Here is a 17,841-nt window from a genome sequence, read left to right as displayed (position 1 = left end):
CGAGCAGACAATACCAGCCCCTACGGCGGCCATTACCCAACTCTCAGATTCCGAAGATTCTCACACTTCGGAACATGAAGGAGCCCCTCGCAAACGCCCTTGGAAGGGCGATAGCGCCACCGCCGATAAAGGCAAAGCGCCCGCTAAACACCCTAAAGTGCCCTATTCAAAACCCAAACATGATAAATTTGACGCATTTGAGGGTTCTACCTCTGATTTTAACCTCCAAGTATTAGACGAATACTACGCAGAACACTCTGATACTGAGGCTCCGCCTCATAAGACATTCCGAGACCTTTATCCATCCGATTCTGCAACTAATGAACCCCTCATACCTCTAGAGGAACTCCAATCGGAGTCTGACCCCATAGATACCTTATTTGACACCTCTGGACGCCCTCTATTTGACCCCAGGTGCATTAAGCACCCTAGATCGGCCGAATGGACACCCCCAGACCACATTGCCAAATACTGTAGAATGTGGCTCCGTCGGCCTTTAGAAAAAGAGGTAAGAGCCAAATTAAGGGCTGAATGCCCACGCCCCACCATCCCAGACAAGGTGGCCAATACACCAGAATTTGACCCCTTCCTTGTGACCTTTCTAACCAAGTCAGGGAAAGACCCCCGTAAAGGTCTAGAACAGGGTCTTAAAACTGCTCAAGACAAGTTGATGGATGTGGCGGGCCCGCTCACACAAATCTTCATTATTGCAGACGAGGCTTTATCAGGTGGCACATTTGACGCACATATGGTGCGAGAGTGGGCACAAAGGGCCTTATGCCTTTTAGGCAATGCCAATGTGGCAATATCAACAGAGCGGCGGAAAGCCGTCCTTTATAAAATTGATGCTAAACTTGCCGAACTTGGCACCAAAGAACTTGGTCCAGAAGCTCAAGGCATGTTATTTGGAGACAAGTTCATAAAAGAACTAAGTAAACACGTCTCTGTTTTTACAACACTGACAAAGGCACAATCCTCTATTCGCAAGGTATTTCGCTCTCAGCGTTTTTCTGGAAGAGCTGGTCGCTATAGAGGCCGAGCGACTGGCAGAGCCGCCTTCACAGGCTACAGGCCTCGACCTTCAGACACCTGGAATTCGGGCAATACCCGATTCCAACACAGACAATTTTTTCCCTCTCGCGGAACAATCCGAGGACGTGGATCCGCTTCCCTACGCGGTCGCTCTGCTACAGGTAATGGACCTTCCTTATTCTCTTATTCCTATTGCAGGCCGGTTAACCCTTTTTTCCCAACAGTGGTCTCAACTAACTCAGGATCCTTGGATCCTTCAAACGGTGTCCGGGTTCCACCTGGATTTTTCAGTCGAACCAATTCAAAATTCCCTTCCTACCCCAATAAAAATGTCTTTGCTAGACGAGTCGACTCTACGGAGCGAACTCAACGATCTATGCACCAAAGGTGCGATCGAACGAGTTGTGGGCCCACAGGTCTTCGTAAGCAACATGTTTCTGGTAAAGAAAAAATCAGGGGGTCTACGACCAGTCATCAACCTGAAAGATCTGAACAATTTCATCGTATACCGTCACTTCAAAATGGAAGGGATCCATTTATTGAGAGACCTACTCTCCGAGGGAGATTGGTTCTCTCGCTTCGACCTAAAGGATGCATACCTCACGGTGCCGGTAACACCAGCACACCGCTGCCTCCTTCAGTTTCGTTGGGAACAGACACTATGGCAGTTCACCTGCCTCCCCTTCGGCCTATCTTCCGCACCCTGGTGCTTTACCAAACTAATGAAACCAGTGATGGCCTTACTGCGGTCCCAAGGAATCCGCTCCATAATCTATCTGGACGATATCCTTCTCATGGCACAGGACCAGGAAACCCTCCTCCATCATACAAACATGACCTCCGCCCTATTGCAGAATCTTGGCTTCGTGATCAATCACCAGAAATCATCTCTAACACCGTCCCAGACGATACAATTCCTGGGATTCCAGATAGACTCCGTTCAAGCAGTCCTTCAACTTCCGGCACCCAGAATAAAATCCATAAAAAGAGACATTCGGAAGTTACTGATATCACCACACCTTCGCCTACGGGATCTAGCCCGCACCATCGGCTTGCTCTCCGCCTCAATACAGGCTATATTCCCTGCCCCACTGCACTACCGGGCACTGCAACGATTAAAGACCCAATACCTACACCAGTCGACATCTTACGACCAACAGATCACACTCACGGACGAGGCCCGGCTCGAGCTCCATTGGTGGCTACAACATATGGATGCCTGGAATGGAAGAGCCATTTTCGGATCCCAACCAGACTTCATCCTGGAATCAGATGCAAGTTTGCTCGGATGGGGCGCAACCTGCTCGGAAACCTCTACAGGAGGACTCTGGTCCCACTCGGAACGCGCACTTCACATCAACTGCCTCGAACTGATTGCAGGCTCATTTGCAATCCGCAGCTTCGCCAAAGATGCCTACAACTGTTCAGTTGTGCTGAAAATGGACAACGTGTCCGCAGTCCGCTACGTGAATCATTTAGGAGGTTCCAAATCAAAGATGCTCTCAGACCTGACCAAGGAATTATATCAGTTCTGCCTAGACAGGAATATCTCCCTGCGTGCGGAATATCTCCCGGGAACAGACAACCTCGTCGCAGACTGGTTCTCCCGCCACTGGAGGGACTCCAGCGATTGGCAACTGAATCCACAAATATTTCAGCATCTCCAGATTTGCCGGGGACCATTCAACCTGGACCTCTTTGCATCTCGCCTCAACAGGCAGACGGACGCTTTTTACAGCTGGTTACCGGACCCAGCGTGCCTTGCAGTCGATGCCTTCCTACAGAAGTGGCCGATGTCAGGGGCATATGCGTTCCCTCCATTCTCCATGATTCCACGCACGCTACAACTTCTCAGAACTCAAGGTGTCAAGATAACTCTAGTGACCCCGCTATGGCGGGCCCAACCATGGTACCCTTACCTACTGGAAATGTCAGTGGACTTTCCCCTGCTACTACCCTGCACCCACGACCTCCTCAGAGACTCGATAGGCAACTTTCACCCATTGGCGATCCAAGACCATCTCCAACTAGTGGCTTGTACCATTTCAGGGGATCGTGGAATGTCTCAGGCCTTTCGACAACTGCTCAGGGACTCCTTTGGGACTCATGGGCCCCAGGAACCAGACGCTCTTACATCTCTGCATGGCGCCTATGGAGTTGCTGGTGCTTGGAAAGGAACCTTGATCCCTTTTCAACACCTATAATTAATATTATTAACTTCCTGTCGTCTTTATTCGACCAGGGTAAATCCTACCGGACCATTAACGTGTTTCGGTCTGCTATTTCTGCAGCGCACGTTCCTATAGAAGGATCTTCGGTGGGCAAACACCCGGCTGTCTGCAGACTTTTGCGGGGCATCCGCATCGCTAGACCCCCGAATCCCAAATATAATCAATTCTGGGACGTTGCCGTCATGCTCACGTTCTTGGAAGCTTGGCCGGACAACGAAGCGCTTTCCCTACGCCAATTATCAGCCAAATTAGCTCTCCTCCTCTGCTTGGTCTCCTTCCGAAGAGTTTCCGACATCAGGGCTTTCGACTTTCACGCCCTCGATTTCACACCAGAGGGGGTACACTTTCACATCACTAGACGCACTAAGACCAACTCATCTACCGTGAGCTACCCTTACTTCTCGGAGAGACCACTCCTATGCGTAGCCCGGTGCATAAGACACTATATCGCTCGCACTACCCTTCTCAGAGCACCTACCGGGCCCCTCCTGGTATCCTATGTACGGCCTCACAAACCAGTTTCGTGCCCTACCATTGCACGCTGGATCAAATGGCTCCTAGCCCTGGCTGGCATTGATGCATCTTTCGGGGCTCACTCGGTTAGAGGCGCAGCCGCCTCTTCAGCACTCTTAGCTGGAGGTTCCTTAGCGGAAATTCTATCCTCCGCTGATTGGTCTAGAGAATCCACCTTCCGTACCTTTTATTTTAGACACTCTCCTCACGTTTCTCTGTCCTTACTATCTGTGCGTTAAAATAGCAAATATGAAGCCTCCTGTCTTGCCATAAAATTCGGGATTATTCTAGCTCCTAGTGACCGAATAATCTAAATTTTATTAAAGACAGGAGGCGAATATTTTCCCACCCTAGTTTTCTCTTCCCACCCTTCTAGGTAAGTATCCTGTACTACCTCCAATTTCTAACTATGACTTACATCCTGTCTTTCGCTAACCTAGACTCATTAGGTCGTTATTATTATAACCCGTTTTTTATATTATATTTAGTTCATCAAATTCTAGATGGTCATTTACTGTTATACCACTCTGTTATTACCATAGTTAGAGCTTGCACTAAATTGGAAGTCAGTTCACTGCATTTATTTGGTTTTCTTTTGCCAAAGAGACCATACTTTCACGATATTTCTCCTTCCTCCTAGTGTGAAGATCGCTTGCCTTCTGCCTTGACTCTACCTGCGGGTTGATCACTACCTTCATCCTTAAAGATACCTTCACCGTTACCTGTTCATCGTTTTAATGACTACTTTTACATGGTTGACTCTACAGCTGATCGGCTACATCAAGAAAGAGGAATTGGGAGGAGCCTGATGACAGTTTATATTGCTGTGATGCACTCTGATTGGTTAAACTTTTTTACACTGCTGTTAACTGTTTCTTTGCTGCCGGGAGTTTCAGTAAAGAAAGATAAGCAAATATTCGCCTCCTGTCTTTAATAAAATTTAGATTATTCGGTCACTAGGAGCTAGAATAATCCCGAATTCACCTCTTTTATATTAAATGCACCCCACCTTATTATACATCATTTTATTCAGGGGAAACAGGGCTTTCATTTAAATATTTAGCTATGAAACATAATTTAATAGGAAAAAAATGGGAGAAAATAAGAAATTGTTTTTTTTTTTAGTTCTACATGACATTTTAACTGTCAATGTCATAATACTGTTTGCTTTTACGGCAATAAAATACACATATTTGTATTCAGCAAAGTCTCAGGTGTAAAACAGTACCCCCTATGTACAGGTTTTATGGTGTTTTGGGAAGTTACAGGGTCAAATATAGCGTGTTACATTTGAAATTGAAATTCGCCAGATTGGTTACGTTGCCTTTGAGACTGTATAGTAGCCCAGGAAATAAATTTACACCCATAATGGCATACCATTTGCAATAGTAGACAACCCAAGGTATTGCAAATGGGGTATGTCCAGTCTTTTTTAGTAGCCATTTGGTCACAAACACTGGCCAAAGTTAGCGTTAGTATTTGTTTGTGTGTGAAAAATGCAAAAAATGCCAATTTTGGCCAGTGTTTGTGACGAAGTGGCTACTAAAAAAGACTGGACATACCCCGTTTGCAATACCTTGTGTTGTCTACTATTGCAAATGGTATGCCATCATAGGGGCAATTTTCATTCTCGGGCTACCATAGGGTCACAAAGGCAACGTAAGCAATCTGGCGAATTTTAATGTGAAAAAAATGAAACACAAGCCTTATATTTGACGCTGTAACTTTTGAAAACACCATAAAACCTGTATATGAGGGGTACTGTTGTACTCAGGAGACTTCGCTGAACACAAATATTTGTGTTTCAAAACAGTAAAAAGTATCACAGCAATAATATCGTAAGTGCGGTTTGTGCGTGAAAAATGCAAAAAACTTCAATTTCACTGGCGATATTTATCGTTGTAATACATTTTACTGTTTTGAAACACTAATATTTGTGTTCAGCAAAGTCTCCCGAGTACAACAGTACCCCTCATATACAGGTTTTATGGTGTTTTCAAAAGTTACAGCGTCAAATTTAAGGCTTGTGTTTCATTTTTTTCACATTAAAATTCGCCAGATTGCTTACGTTGCCTTTGTGACCCTATGGTAGCCCGAGAATGAAAATTGCCCCTATGATGGCATACCATTTGCGAAGTCTCCCGAGTAAAACAGTACCCCCCATGTACAGGTTTTATGGTGTCTTGGAAAGTTATAGGGTTAAATATAGTGCTAGCAAATTAAATTCCCTATACTTTTGGCATGGGTTGTCAGGCAGGTCCCACTTAATGTAATTAATTAAGATACCTAATTATGTAAAAAATTATGTAAAAATATTACATAAATATATGTGTAGAATTAATATATGTATATATATATACGTATGTGTATATATATGTATATATATATATATATATAATTTCTTTAAAATATTTTTATTTATACATAGGTATATATATATAGTGATATATACGTATATATTTATGTATATAGATATATATATAATTTCGTTCTACGTGTATTTTGATATAAATATATATATATATTAATATCACAATACAGTTAGAACGAAATAACACACATCTATATTTATCCAAGGATAAATCTGACTGCCATTCTGGGGTCAAGAAGGAATTTTTTCCTAGCTTGTTGCAAAATTGGAAGTGCTTCAAACTGTTTTTTTTTGCCTTCTTTTGGATCAACAGCAAAAAACATATGTGAGGAAGGCTGAACTTGATGGACGCAAGTCTCTTTTCAGCTATGTAACTATGTAACTATATATTTTTTAATTATTTATTTTTAATGATTTTTTTAATTTTATTTTTTAACGTATTTACATATTTTTTTTATGTTATATATAAATATATATATAACAATAATTATATATATATATTTAATCAGTATCCGTCTACGTGTAATTTGATATTAATATATATATTTAATTATATATATATATTAATAGTAAAATACACCTAGACAGTGTATGTGTGTGTATGTATTTGTGTATATATATACTTAGATCATATATATATATAATATATATATATGATCTAAGTATATATTTATTTTTTTTACACTGTTTTAACATTTTTTTTTATTTCCAGCCATTCCAGTCATTTCCAGTCATTACAGTTAGTCCCGGGGGGGGGGGGGCGGGGGGCGGAAGAGGACGGATGTGCCGCGGGGGGCTCCCTGGGAGTAAGAAAAGACCGGGTAAGTAAGAAAAGACCGGAGGGCGTACAATTACGTCCGGCAGCGTTTAGAGACGCTTAAAATAGGGCGTAGTTGTACGCCCTCCGGTCTTAAAGGGTTAATGTCCAGTTACTACACCAATACTGTATATTTCCTATGTGGGTATTTTATATTTAACCCCTTCAGGACCGGACTGTATTGGCCATGTTTTAGGTTAAGGACCTCTTTTAACACTTTTGTGGTGTTTGTGTTTAGCTGTAATTTTCCTCTCTCTCATTTACGGTTCCCATACAAATTATATATTGTTTTTTTTTCCAGGACAAAAGGGGCGTTCTTTACATACCATTATTTGTATCATGTCATATAATTTACTTTAAAAATAATAATAGAATATGGTGACATTTTTTTTTTAAAAAACATGTTTTTTTACTTTTGCTTGAAAACTCTTTTACTTGCCTACAAAAGCTAATGAAAAAAACTGCTAAATAGATTCAAAATTTTGTCCTGAGTTTAAAAACACCCAGTGTTTACGTGCTTTTTTGGCAAGTTATAGGGCTATAAGTACAAGTAGGAAATTGCTGTTTCAAAATATATATTTTTTAAATGTATCAATAGTGACATTGTAACACTGTTATCAGTCATAAATCTCTGAATCACACCTCACATGTACATATTTTTTTTAAAGTAGACAACCCAGGTTATTCAATCTTTTTAGTAGCCATTTAGTCACAAACACTGGCCAAAGTTAGCATTTATATTTGTTTGTGTGTGAAAATTGAAAAAAAACGAAATTGAACGTTAATTTTGGCCAGTGTTTGTGACTAAGTGGCTACTAAAAAAGACTGGTCATACCCCATTTGCAATACCTTGGGTTGTCTTCTTTTGCAAATGGTATGCCATCATGGGGGTAATTCTCATTCCTGGGCTACCATACGCTCTCAAAGGCAACGTAACCAACCTGACAATTTTCAATGTAAAAATATTTGACCCTGTCACTTTCAAAAACACTATAAAACCTGTACATTGGGTACTGTTACACTCAAGAGACTTTGCTGAACACAAATATTAGTGTTTCAAACAAGTAAAACGTATCACAACAATTATATCTTCAGTGAAAGTGCCGTTTGTGTGTGAAAAATGCAAAAAAAAATCACTTTCACTGACAATATCATCGCTGTGATATGTTTTACTGTTTTGAAACGCTAATATTTGTGTTCAGCGAAGTCTCCCAAGTAAAACAGTACCCCCCATGTACAGGTTTTAGGGTGTCATAGAAAGTTACAGGGTTAAATACAGTCCTAGCTAATTAAATTATCTGGACTTTCGGCCTGGGTTGTCAGGCAGGTCCCTCAAACTGCAATCAATAAAATTACTTAATTATGTAAAAATAATACATAAATACGCACAAAGAACTTAAATCTATATGCATATTTATTTATTTGATTCTATGTGTATATTTATGAAATTATTTATGTAATTTTGAATAGGGATATATATATTTTGTATTATTTTGATTTATGAATTTCATTCTAAGTTTATTTTGATATAAATATATATATATATATATATATATAGGGGGGCGGGGCCTGCCCGCCATGCTGACCGGTCACATGAGGGAGAGGCTCCTGCAAAAATATGGCCTTCTCGACCGATAATCTGGGCTTACAGCCTATACCAGAGCCGGAGGGAAACATCAGGGTGCCGGAGCTGTGGCTAGCGCAACAGCAGGCTCCGAGATCGGGAGTTTTGGAGCTTGCGGCCTCCACATGAGAGAGGCGGGATGGACGGCCGCCACTCTGCCTACTTGCCTATCGGGCCGCCAACTTTGGGGCACACCTCACAGGCCCCTCTAGACCGGGGGGATATCCCGGTCCACACTGGGGGGCAACAAAGCGACCCCCGTTGAAACCTGCAGAGCGCACTCAGAGGCACCGGACCTAAAACGGCTGCCACACTGCCTCGCGGCTGTCTGAGCAGCACTTCACCTCCTCAAGGGGACTGGAGCTCCAGCGAACAGGCAACCAGCAACGGGGTACACCTGCCCAACCCTCAACCAAGACGACATGGCACCCCACAGGGTAGGGCTACCCAGTCCTCAGCTACCCACCTACCACAACACGTCCAGTACAGGAGAGGCAAGTGTGGCCGCCAGCCATGAGGCGAGACAGGAACGCACGACATGACCAGCACCGGGCATAGATGATCGGCTCACCGACACACTACACCCATCGTTGTTACATGAGCCCAGCAGACACACTCTAACCCAGGAGAGCAGGCATATCGCTTAGCCCACTGTCTCCAGCAGCCCGACGGAGCAGGACAAGGGGAATGGAGCGACCTACATGCGGGACCCAGTGGACACAAACAGTTTGCATATCTGTGACTCTCACGTTTATTATGCATTTTTACTGCTCTAAGATTTTTTTTAATTTATTTTTTGTCAATCAATTTTTATTGAAAGTTTTCTTTTTGTTATGTCAATGCTTGGTTGGGTACAGAAATAAAGAAGGGACGGGGTGCAAAATTCGTTACAGGAGACAACTTATGTCCTGAGATGACAATCGGGTCAAAAAAGTAACAACCATACATTGACATTGTAACATGAAGGTATATTAGCTTAGGGAGAGCAGCGGCATAGTCTACGCCTACTGATTCGTGACTAAGGGTCGGGTAAGTGATTCAGCTGTCTTCTAATTGTACCCCTAACCTCGGGGGCAGCGGGGGAGTTATTAGTGTGGGAGTGCACCCTATCATATATGGGTGAGTGCTCTTTCCTCTGGGAGCCGGAGCAACTCTCTATGGGTGGTTAGGCTCATTTTAACTATCTGGACTTGGGTGGGCATTGGTGTTGTATCAGGCCAAACCATGGTCTGAGTCATGGGTAATAAAACTGATTAGGAAAACTGTGTGTGCTGTCACACTAAACACAAAGAGTTCGAACTGCAGCTTCGCGACTGTCAACGTCCTCTGTATTCAAGTCCCCGATGAGGGGGTCTGAAGCATCCCTGAAGTAGAGGGGACGGTTCTCCGTGGGTCCCGCGCCTGCAGGTTGGATCGTTGTGCAGGGGTTGTCTTCTGTAAGAATTGTGGTGCTTCGGCTGGAGTAGATATTTTATGTACTGTCCCTTCGTGAGACACCACAAGGAACCTAGGTGATCTCCAATGATATTCCATTCCCGCCGTTCAAAGCTGGTTGGTAACAAGATTCAGAGATCTTCTCCATTGCAGAGTAGACCTGGTAAGATCTTGGTAGAAGGAGAGTATGGAGCCTCCGAATGTTAGCGGTGTCTTGCCCCGTAGTGCTGTCAGCAGGGATTGTTTATCTTGCGCGGGTGAACAGCGGACTATGATGTCTCTTGTCACTGACGCCCGGGCTTTGCCTGATATCGGCAGGCGGTAGATTCCGTCCAGGGAAAACCTCTTTGCCTGGCTTGGCGGAAGCACCGAGGCCACCAGCCTCCGCAGATAGTGTGGGAGCTCTTCGGGTGTGATCGGGTATGCCCCTTATTTTCAGGTGATTGCGTCGTGACCTGTCATCTAGGCCTGTGTAGTGGAGTGCCAGGGCTTAAGTCACTTGCATGGTGAAAACCGTGTCCGATAGGGCTGACAGGTCCTTCTGGAGGTCGGTGATGTCGCCCTCTGACACTGCCACCCTGTCTGTTACTGCTTGTAAGTCAGCTTTTATCCCGGCCACATGGGCTGCTAATCGGGCCTTTATCTCTGCGACCAGGTTGCGAAAGTCGCGTTGTGTGACCGCGGCTGATCCCTCTGTGTCCCCTGCAGGGTGAAGTACCTGTTCAGGGGCCGAGTCAGGCTGAGTCCCACCCGCGCCAGCCGGCATAGTCTCGGGTTCCGTTGCCGCCATTTTTTTTTTTTTTAAATTCTTTATTTTTGCACTCGACAGGGAAGGCAAAAGTAATACGACATGTAAGCTTGCGCAGAAGCCAAAATATACAGGAACACACAATCAAAGACATATATATCACCTTTGGCACCCACAACAATTCACTGTATGCAGTCTGTAATACCTGCCCCCTATCGAGGGATTTTTTTTTTTTTTTGTAGCAACACCAATTAAGTTCCTTACTGTTACACAGGAGAAGCAGAGCGAGAAATAGCGGTAAGGTAAATCTTGTGCAATAGTATACATCGTTAGATAACCCCTACTAGAGCTCATATCGTATCACATACCATTCCCAAAGGTAATCCACCCCCGGAATTCCAGGCTATCCGCCTCCCTGCAAGTATATTGTACTACTAGACAGGTCCTGTACCTTGAGCAATAGCCCAGAGGCCACCCAAAGTAGGATGAGCCCTAGGGATCCCCGTCTCTCCATCATGACCCATGTCCGCGCTAGGAAGGAACCATTTCCAAGTGAACTGAGACAACACAAATGAGAGAAGGACAGTATAGAAGAGAAAAACCCTATACATATCAAGGGTTTTGTAGAAATATAAAAAGAGAAGAAGAAGAGAGAAGAAAGACTAGAAACAAGGATTAAAGGAATAAAGAGGGGGGGAGGGGGAGGGAGGGTGGACGAGCTAGGGACCCCCCAAGTAGTGTTCGTGATCCCATCCCATTAAGTATCCCCAGTGTCCGGGGTGCTATTGTCCCACGGTTCCCATACTTTTTGGAAGGCCGCTACGGTCCCTCGCATCCTGGCAGTAAGATCCTCCATGATCCTGCTTTCCCTTATTCTAGAGATCACCCCCCCGAACTCCGGTCCTCCAGGTGTTAACCAAGCCGCTGCTATAGTTCTACGCGCACTCAAGGTGATTGTCCGCACCAATCTCTGTTCTTTCCTTGACCATCCCTCTATAGTTCTATTTAAAAGATAGATCCATGGGTCTAGGGGGAGGGGTCTGCCAAATGTCAGTCTCAGTAGGTTTTCAACAGCCTTCCAGAAACCCTGGAGCGCCGGGCATTCCCACCACATATGAAGATACGTACCCCGGAAACCGCAGCTCCTCCAACAATCGTCGGAGTCTAGTTTGTGCATTTTGTGCAAAATGGCCGGGGTAGTGTACCATCTGAGCATGGTTTTCCATGCCTGTTCTTGTTGTGTGACGCATATAGAGGCGCTCTTGGTGGCTTCCCAGATTTCCTGCCATTCGATACCTTCAAAGTGCTTCCCCTAAATCCTGTTCCCATCTGTCAATGTACGCCAGTCTACCCCATTCTCTAGTTTCTGTACTTAGATGAGCGTAAATGAGGGTGATCATCCCCTTGGGGGCAGATGCATCTCTACAAAGTCTCTCGTAGAAGGTAAACTGCCCCTTGGCCGCGGCTATAATATCTGGTTTCCTAGCAAAGTCCCTCACCTGGAGGTATCGAAAATAATCTGTCGGAGTCAGGTGGGTGATTTGTTGGAGGTCTTGAAAAGGGATCACAGTCCCCCCTCGATAGAGTTGGTAATACCGTTGTACCCCGTTTTTTTCTATATTGCGAAAATTCCTCGGGGCCATACCAGGTGGAAATGCTCGATTCCTAAGTATCGGAGTCATAGGGGAGGGAGAGGAGGTGAGTCCGAATTTGGTGCAGTTCACATCCCATAATCGTAGAGAATTAAGGATGGCCGGGCAGGTTGCTCTGATCATGGGCCTATGTTCTCTCGGGACCCACATAGTGAATTGGGGAACATCAAGACCGACCATCAAAGATTCTATTTCCACCCATCTCCTTTCACCCAAGGGGGAATGCCACATGATCACCTGGGACAGCTGGGCCGCCAAATAGTAATAGTACAAGTTTGGAAGCCCCAATCCCCCTCTATCTTTACACCTATACAAGACTTGTCTGGCTATTCTATGCCGCTTATTCCGCCACACGAAGTTACAGATCGCCCTTTGTAGCGGCTGTAATTGAGATTTCGTGACGCGGATGGGGAGGGCTTGAAACAGGAATAGGATGCGAGGGAGGATGTTCATCTTGGCGGAGTGAATACGACCCAGCCAAGAGATAGGTTTATCGGTCCATTTGTCCATGTCATTCATTAAAGTCCGTAACATGGGTTCGTAATTGCTAGAGTACAGTCGGTTCGGGTCTGCCGTCAAGTGAACTCCCAGGTATTTGAGGGAGTGCGGTTCCATTCGTAGGTGGTAAGTGTTCTGTATCTGAGCCACATCTTCAGCTGTCATGCCGATTGGCATCGCGCTGGATTTTGGAATGTTTGCTTTGTATCCAGATAGGTCCCCGTATTCTCCTATAACTCTCTGCAATGCGGTCATCGACTCGAGCGGGTTCGTAACGGTGAGGAGAACATCATCTGCGTAGGCAGATACGGTGAATTCTACCCCTCCGACTTCTACTCCATGAATGTTCGGATGCCTGCGGATCGCCTGTAGAAGAGGCTCGAGGGCTAGCACAAAGAGGAGGGGAGAGAGAGGACACCCCTGCCTGGTTCCGTTATGTAGGTGGAAAGGAGTAAGCGGGGCCCCTGAAATCTGTATCTGAGCCCTTACATCATGGTACATTGCCCTCGTGATTTGCACGAACTCGTCCGGAAATCCCAGGTGTGACAATACAGCAAATAGGAAATTCCATTTGACCCTGTCGAAGGCCTTCTCGGCATCGATAGATATTACCAGGGAGGGCGTATTCGTCGCCACCTGTTTCCAGATCAGATCAACCGTTCGCCTTGTATTTTCGAACAATTGTCGGCCTTGTATGAACCCCACCTGATCGGCATGTATAAGAGTAGTCAGAAGTGGGTTCAGCCTGTCTGCCTGTATTTTGGCCAAGATCTTCACATCGTGGTTAATCAACGATATAGGCCTGTAGTTTTCAGGTAGGTGTGCATCCTTATCCGGTTTGGGTAGTAATACGATCGTAGCCAACGACATGTCAGGGCCCAATCTTCCTCCCTGTCTTAAGGAGTTAAACAGCGTCGCCAGGTGAGGCGCTAGCTCCTCCCTGAAGGCCTTGTAATATGATCCATCATATCCGTCAGGGCCTGGTGCCTTGTTCCCTTTAAGGCTCGATATGGCCTTGTCTACCTCCTCAATACTGATCTCCGCCGCTAGGTTCCCGGCAGCGTCGCTTGACAATTTGGGCAAGTCTAGTCCATCGAGAAATCGTGTTATGCTTCGGTCCTCCTGGCCTCCCATCAAGTGGCCGTTCGGGGAGTGATTATACAATTGTTTATAATATTCTTCAAATACCTTTGCGATGTCTGTCGGTTTTGTTTTTGTCGTACCATCTGGGTGTCTGATGGCCGTGATGTGAGGCCGTTGTTGCCTGGGCCTAAGCGTCCTGGCCAATAGCGTATCCATTTTATTGGCTTTATCGAAATAGGTCCGTCTGGACCACGTCATGGCCTTAGCCGTGTCATCTAGCAGAAGTGTGCGTATGTCCCGTCTGACTGCCTCCAGTCTACCGTGTATTTCAGCGTCCGGGGTAGCCTGGTGTTGCTGCTCAAGGTTCCTCAACCGTTTAAGCAGAGTTTCCAGGTGAAGGTGTTTCAGTCGTTTCTTTCTTGTGGCCAGTTTAATCAGTTCCCCTCTTATGACCGCCTTGTGTGCAGCCCAGATCGTGCTGTTGCTTACGTCAGGTGTGGTGTTGACCTGAAAATAATCCGTAATAGCCTTCCGAATGCTGTCTAGAATCGACTCATCTCTCAGCAGCGATGAATTCAGTCTCCAGGACCATGGGCTCGCCGTGCAAAGATTACCTAAGACTATAGATGCGTCAGCATGGTCAGACCAGGGACCAGGATATATTCCCCACCTCTGAGCTCGAGAGCCTGGAAAGGCTTGCTGCATTTATTAAAAATAGGTCTATTCTGGAATAGGTTCCATGGGGAGCAGAGTAAAAAGTATAATCTCTGTCCATAGGATGTTGCGCCCTCCAAGCATCCACCAGTCCTGTTTCCGCAATAAAGGTCTTAAGCTGGCGGTCCTGTCCCCCGCGTCCCTGCGATCTTGGACCTCCAGCCCTGGAGCTCCTATCCATCGCCGGACAGGGTGTAGCATTAAAATCTCCCCCCATAAGGACCATGCCGTGTGGCAACGCGGCAACCTTATCACGCAGTGTAGACCAAAACCCAGCATCTGGCTGATTCGGGGCGTAAATGTTGATCAGGTGTACAACGTGGGAATGGAGAGTCCCGGTAACTATAATGTATCGTCCCCCCGGATCCGCATCCTGGGCAGACAGCTGGAAGGGGCAAGAGCGTTTGATAACTATAGCGACACCGTTCCGTTTGCGATGCGACCTGGCTTCAAAGGAGCCCGTGTAGACATGGTCACGTAATTGAAAATTAGCCTGTTTAGGTAGGTGAGTTTCCTGAAGGTATACAACGTCTGAGTTCATCCTTTTCAGGGCCCTAAACATTAGACGTCTCTTTTTAGGGGCGTTCAGACCCTTGACGTTTAAAGTGGTAATCTTAATCGCCATCGTGTGATAGATTACTCACCGCTAACGCTCTGCTGCCACTGTTTGTATTAGGGAGGATCCCCTGAGCAACAGGGATCCGCGTCGGGATGGTCCACTCGTCCGCCCCCCCCCCCAGGAGCGAAAAAGGGTGGGAAGGGTCAGGATGGGAAAAGAAAAGAGAAAGACAGAAGAAAGAATATGACAGAAAGAAAGGCATCCGGATAAAATCCGATGCGGTGAAAATTCTGGTCTTACAACTCGCCAGAACATATTGGGTAGCGAGGGCCCTCGTTCCCTGCACGATCAACGTGTGGAGGATACTGAGGATCCCTAAAGCCCCGCCCACCCGCGCCCCAAGCATTCTATAGAGACCTTACCGGCATAATGGTATCCCGCCCCCAACCATCCCGGATCCCACCCGGTGGACATAAATTACGGTAACCCCCTTACCGGACTGTCTCCAACCACCATTTAAACCCTCACCCCTGAAAACACACAGCAGCTAATGAGGGGCCGCTGCTCCCTGCCTCTGGTTAAGCCACCACTACCATTCCAACAACCCTAGGCTAGTCCCTTCTTCCCTGCAGTAGTGCCTGAGCAGGAAAAAACTCAAACTATCGCCTAGTATAGTAAAAGTCTGGCGACAAAATCAACATTATCCCCAACCTTGGAGACATAACCCCCGCCCACATTGCTTGGACGGGCCAGTATTACTCTGAGGGTCCCCTAAATTCCATTCAACTAAAGTCATATGGGTGGACACGCGGCTTACGGCCCCTAGTCTCAGCACAATAAGACTGCCTGTACGTCCCCAAGGGTGTGACAGTGACCACCCGCATCACATAATGTTACAATATGAGGTAGGCCGAAAACTCAGCTGTTCGGTCGCCCGGTGAACATTTGCGTGCTAGTATCTCCAAAACGTGGTTTTGGAGTAATTTTAATAGGTTCACCATTTTGTTGTTTTTTATTTATTAAAAAGGGCAAATGATGGAGTATAATATATGAAAGGGATATCGAAAGATATGTACACCCCCCCCTGGCGCCTGTATCGACTAAGCAATAGTCAACCCCGCGTTACGCGGATGTCTGTAGGGAGCACAGTACTGGGCCCCGTTCAGAAAATTAACTGGGAAAAAATGGGATCAAGCCTGACGCACCTCGCAAGGGGACCCAACCATCCCTCGGCCCCTCCATTTCCGTGCCCACCCCCTCCCCCAACAAAAATAAGCTCAGAGCCTACCTAACAGTGAAAATAACAAGTTAGCCACCCATGGCTTCACCCGTGAAGTATCATACATACGGGATTTAGGTCTCAAAAACAGTTCAGAGCATGTCGCGTTTACAATATCCACATTAGGTTTTTACACATTGGTTGATCAGATTCTCTCCCCCTGTTTGTTTTGGAATTTGATAGGAGAAATGCGACTCGGCTACCAGCATGCATCAGGCCCTCAAACAACTAAATGTAGCAATAACTTATTTTTAAACAAGCATAACACGCAATAAAACGTACATTAGTATAGATACACAAGCTTTGAAATGTTCCATACTGGAGAAAGGGCAAAGGGTGCTCTTTGTCCCCATCGCCCCGGTGTCCTCATACAATTTTACCCTTAACATATATACATTGTTTTTTATATTTTGCTGTTTTTCGTTGTTTTTTATATTTTCTGTAGAGAAGCAAAATGCAGCTAGGCAAAGAGCACGCAGCAGGCTATCAACCTACATTGCTCTATGTCCTCTGTGCTCCAGCTGCATCCCACAATTTTACCATAAGCATATATACAGTTTGTGACAGAAAGTGCAATGTAACTTGGCGAGCGGTATACATCAAGCTATTGAGACTACCTAGCATTTCGTCCCCTCTGTTCCAGTTTTACCGGATGAATTGAACATATAACATATATACATTTATATTTTTTTTATTTTTATTTTTTTTGTGTTTTTTTTTTTGTCGTTTCGTTTCTAATATTATGGGGATAAGCAAAATAGTACGAAGCTAACAGCTTACTTCAGGTTCTAAAGACTGTCCTGGTCCCTGTCCCCCATGCCCCGGTGTCTGAACAAAAAAGCAAAGTGTAACTAGGCTATACGTGCAGACCGGGCTATCAAACTGCTGTGCCCCTTGTCACCATTGCTCCAGTTTCGGCAAACAATTCCGCCCTAAACAGATATACATTTTATACATTTTGTTATTATTTTTCAGTTTTTTTTTTTTTTTAAAGTTTAACTTATTTATATATTTGTTAAAGTGTTAGGTAACGGTGAGCAATACGTAGCCTGGTAAACCGGACACCTCAGGCTATCAAAGTGTTCCGCTCTGTATCCTCTCCGCTCCGGTGTTTACCACACCATTGTACCATAGACAAATTTACATTTTAAATTTTAAACAATTTCTTTAAGTGTATAGCTGCCACACCCCAGGCTCAGCAAGGGTGTAGCCACCATCACCCGTAAACCCCGACCCTCTCCAGTCCCCCCCGGGGGCGCAGGGCCTCAGCCGAGGAAAAAAGGACC

The sequence above is a fragment of the Pelobates fuscus genome, chromosome 5 (assembly GCF_036172605.1).
Source record: "Pelobates fuscus isolate aPelFus1 chromosome 5, aPelFus1.pri, whole genome shotgun sequence".
Lineage (NCBI taxonomy): Eukaryota > Metazoa > Chordata > Amphibia > Anura > Pelobatidae > Pelobates > Pelobates fuscus.
The sequence above is the reverse complement of the archived record's forward strand: the minus strand, read 5'-3'. Positions refer to the sequence as shown.